Genomic DNA, 4952 nt, shown 5'->3' with positions numbered 1-4952 from the left:
ACAGCGCTGGTCGAAAGCATCACGGGATTTTTCTCATTTGGTATACATTAAAAACTAAAATTATTAGTAAAAAACGTTTGCTTAATTGTTTTCTCACTAGTGCAAAGTTTAGAGCTTTAATCCGACGCCGCTGTCTACTGGCATGTCACGTTTCCCTTCCACGGCGCGCATTTTAAACTTCGCACAAAAATGGTGGTGGCTACAACCACTACAACCAGTGATTTCCCTACACCCCCCCTAGGGGGTGTGTAGACCCCCCTAGGTTTTCTGGACACCCCCCCTTGAATCCCCAAATTTCACTCTTGTCAGTCCTTGTATGGACCTTTTTCACTTCGACTGAGGCCGCCTTTGACTTGAACTAGGTGCAGTAAACACACATATAATTTACTTTCTTCATTGATTTGATGCCGTTCTTTGTTTACAACCGTAATATTTGCATAAGCTCTTTCAGCATGTACATTTAAAATGGGAAATTTGGCGAGGCGAAGCGCTACAGAAGCTAATCCTGGTGTTTTAATAAAGCGGGAGCGTACAATCGGTGCCTGATTTATAAGTGCTGCATAATTCGTGTACTACGCCTGATTTATAAGTGCTGCATAATTCGTGTACTACCTAAACATTGTTTCAAGAACTCAAATTTCGTCACTGGCCCTGGTAACAAGTTCGAAAATGTCCCTATACGTTGAAAAATGGCGAGAAATTAAAAAAAAAAAACTGAATACGGACCTTTCATGGTAAAAAATGAATTTCTCTAAACTTGTTTTTTTCTTAGATTGAATAGAGAGCACCGCCTCTCAGGTGTGTCTGTGTGTGCGTATATATATATATATATATATATATATATATATATATATATATATATATATATATATATATATATATATATATATATATATATATAGAAAATGAAAAACATACGTCACGGGGATGAGCGTTTGGTTAACAGACGTCTATTATTTAACTAGTGGGATAAAAAAAAACAGCTTTTCTAGTTTATGAAACAACCCCCCCCCCCCCCCCCCGAGCCATTGAGACACCCCCCCTTGATTCGATGCCTGGGGAAACCCCTGACTACAACGGCTAAAATGCTGCAGCATTCCACATTCGCGCTACTTCTCTCAGTGGGCTTAGAAAGGACTCCTATAGAAAGTAATCTTATAGACCAGATGTTTGCCTCGAGCGCACAATGGAGATTATACCAGACTACAATTTAACTCGTGCCATATGTGACGAGCCCATAACGGGCTGGGTCACTGTTTCCCGTTCGGGTGGGTTTCTCGCAGAGTTGAGAGGAAAAAGAGACACAGACACGAACGGACATCAACAGATAACAGTTAAGTTTAAATAATAGGTGTTTAAACGGTGCCGGCTCCCTCACCGGTCTCGAGGCCAGGGTAGCGTCGGCGCTCGTCCGGTTCCTCGGCCAGGTAGAAGCGTGTCAGGCGGGTGGCAGGTTCCTGGCCGTGCAGGCGAGATCCTTCGCTCTCGCGCCGAAGTGCACGGGAGGCGCGCCACTGGATCATCGGGGGCTCGAGCTGTCGAGCCGGGGAACGCGTACTCCGCTGCGCTCTGGAGGTGATCTCGGAGTGCAGCTGCGGGACCGCCGGTCCGTGTTGGCGGGAGGTGCAGGGAGCGGCGTTTTTCCCCCGTCTCGTTCTCGGGCCGGAATGCAGGAGCGCGCTATCGGATTTCTCCTACGGCGGCTTCCTCCGGCGGGATCGCTTGGCGTCGGGTGGAGAAGAGTGGAAAGAAGGGATGGCGCGTTGGGGAACAAAGGAGGTCCGGCCGGCCATTGTTCGCTCCCCGCGCGTACGTGACACCTCCGCCAGCGTTGCGGGTGCTTCAAGGTCGGCTTGGGTACTTCTCCAATTTCCTTAACCACACAGCCATCCTCAGATTTGGCCCCCTCCAATCCCAAGTCTTCAAAATGCCCGACCGCGCTACGCCTCAGGGAGCAGTCCTTTCACCCAACGCCACCACTTCGCCTTTTCAATCTCACCCCCTCGTCTCTTGCCTCAACACTACTCCGCATCACTTCCCTCCGCACGTATCACCCTCTGGGTTCCCGATGGCAGTGATGCACACCTTGAACACACCCTACAGTCTGGATTGGACGCAGTTACCTCAGCCATTACCCCACTCGGCCTCTCCTGCTCACCCTCCAAATCTGCTCTGCTCGTTTTCCCTACTCCCCGCGCTAATGCCCCTACCACTCCTCCCATCCAACTCCTTCACGATGGCCACCCAACTTCGTATTCTCGGGCTACACCTGCAATCAAACCGTTCCTGTCTCACAGCATCACACAACTCCCTAACTACACCACCCAAACAATTCATACCATCCGCCGCGTCGCTAAGAAGCACCACGGCATGACTGAAACAAAGCGACTCCGCCTGGTGCAAAGCTTCCTGCTCAGTCGACTCACCTCCCACCTCCCCTACTTTCCTCTCACTCTTACACACACCCAGTCCCTGGAAGTCCTCCTCAGGAAAATATGCAGAGCGGCCTTATTCCTCCCGCCCTCAGCATCCCGCTCTCGCCTTACCAGCCTCGGCCTTTACAACACCATCACGGAACTCCTCGCCGCTCATCGCACCGCCCAGCATGTCCGCCCCTTCCTTACCCCCACAGGCCAGCCCATCCTCCATCACCTCCGCATCAACCCGCAAACACACACCCAGCCCAGCCTGCCCATACCCCCACCGATCCGAGACCTCATCCGAGTTCGCCCTTGTGGGGACCCTTGTTTCCCTACGCTAGGGTGGCCTCGTCCGCACATGTTTTGGCGAGCCGGAAGCCGCCATTTTTGGCAGCCGGCGCGTCACGTGAGTCGTGACCTCTTCGTCACCCCGTGCGACGCGCCGAATCGGCTCGCCGCAAACGCATGCGTGAGGGCACGGAGGAAGGTGGACCAGCTTGTCGCCTGTCCTGTGTTTCCTCCCTTTTTGTGGCTATCTCAGATTGCGCAGTGTTTTTTTTTTTTTACCTTACGTTGTCGCCTTCCTTCGCGCCAACCCTCTCCCCAATCCGGGGGAGACCTCCTCTCCCCCCGAGCCAACCTGCGGGACGAACGCGCGTTCCGCCCGGAGGTCGACCGGGCAATTTCGTCGGACTGGCTCGGTTGCAGCTGGCTCGGTTGTGCCTACTCGATGAGAACCCAGTTGGCTCCACGGGACTCTGCGAAGAGATTCTGCCCTGATCGGTCGCAAGGGATGCCTCCACCGCTCCCACGGCCGTGATGACGAATATCGAGGTCTGAGTCCCGCGGCTTGAGCGAGCAAACGGAGCCAGTGTCTCCCCGCAAGCGATAGTCGTGTTGTCTGGTATATGCCCTGTATCTGCCAGGCGATAAAGCCTCACTTTGTATTGCCGGAGTCTGCCAACCGCGTGTGAGTACCCGAACCAGTGCGCGCGCGAGTCTTCAGATTCCGCTAGGGCTAGTGTACGGCGCGTAGCACTTTCTCTAGCGAAGCTAGCCGGGGTTCTCTGCTATCCCGTACGTTAGCCCACAGACTTTACCTCATGACATGCATCCTTCTTACTACCACCGCCGCCGCTTGGCCCGCGCTCAGTATTTGCGACACGCTACGCCCCTTCCAACCGCAGCCGCCTACCCTGCGGGCGAAGCGTTTGCTTTCGCTGTTGGCGACGTCAGCCACTCCCCCGTAAGCTCTGCCACGATGCGCACCGCATCCCCCCCTCGGCAGAGAAAGCCGCCTTACTTTTGCTCTCACCCAGAGTCATACCTTGTCCCATGTGATCTCTGACTCGCAGCAGGCAATTCCAAATTACATTAAAGGACGCATTCCCTCCCCGCCCTCCCCCCATGCTGCTCTCAAAATTCTACTCACCAATTCTACTCCGACCCCGTGGCGCTGGTATGGACTCCGGCCCACACTGGCATACGCGCTAGCGAGGCGGTATATGACCATGCTCGAGCTTTGACTCTCCGGGCTACCGCTTCTTTTACGGCTACCCACGGGGCCCCCAAACCAGTGGCTTCTGAAATATTTTTAACTTACAGGGACAATATTTCCCTGCACCACCCCCTCCCCCGCCGAACTCTGCCTTCCCCCACCCCTCCTTCACCCCCGCTGCAGCTCACATGTGGCGGATTCTGCAAACACACACCTCTCCCCATTGCGCCCAGCTGGTCTACACCCCCCCCCCCCACATTTTCACATCCCCTAATTGCTCAGCATGTGCGGCCACTACCACTCCCTTTGGGAGTGTCCAGATTCCCCTACCCCACACTCCCCCTCTGTTAAGTTCGGGCTCCTCATTTAATTAATGAAAGCCGCCGGTGGCTCATGTATCGGCGTCGCCTCCGCTTGTAGCTGTCAGGCTGCGTTCTTTCCATGCAACCGCGGGGAAGCGAAGTTGGGGGCCGCCGAGTGCATCCTTCCTTTTGTGTGGCAAAAGACGGGGGTGCTTAGCCCGAGTATCTCTGTTGGTATGCGGTCGTTCGGACGAGCTGACGGGAAGCGAAAGGGTGCCGTCTCTTGAGCCCCGTTTACATTGACCCGACGAGGGCGCGTTGAGTCGAAATAAACAGGTTTTTTGGACTCGACACCCCCATGTATAAGCGGACGGGGTGGGTCAGAGAGCCGTCGCGGCGAGTCCAGTCAACTCGGAGGCAGGGGGTGGGTTAGCTCGCTCGTCGGGCTGAGTCGGCGGGCCGCGGGGAGCAGAATACCGTATTTGCGCGGTTCTAACGCGCCCCCAATCGTAGCGCGTGGGTAACTTCGCGTAGGAAAATTCTAAAAAAAAAATGTGACACTGACGGTACTGCGCAGATGGAAAGACATGACACCACGTACCTGGAAGAGGGAGATTTTATTTGGCATGCAGCTCTAGAAGCAAAAAATGAATTGCGCTTCACAAGGTTGCTTATCCAGCTGCTGCTGGAAATAAAGTTATAGCGGGGAACACTTAAGTTGCTTGCGATTTC

This window comes from Haemaphysalis longicornis, unplaced genomic scaffold, assembly GCF_048455015.1.
Source record: "Haemaphysalis longicornis isolate Haplotype H1 unplaced genomic scaffold, Haemaphysalis longicornis Haplotype H1 scaffold_8, whole genome shotgun sequence".
NCBI lineage: Eukaryota > Metazoa > Arthropoda > Arachnida > Ixodida > Ixodidae > Haemaphysalis > Haemaphysalis longicornis.
Note: the sequence above shows the minus strand (reverse complement) of the source record.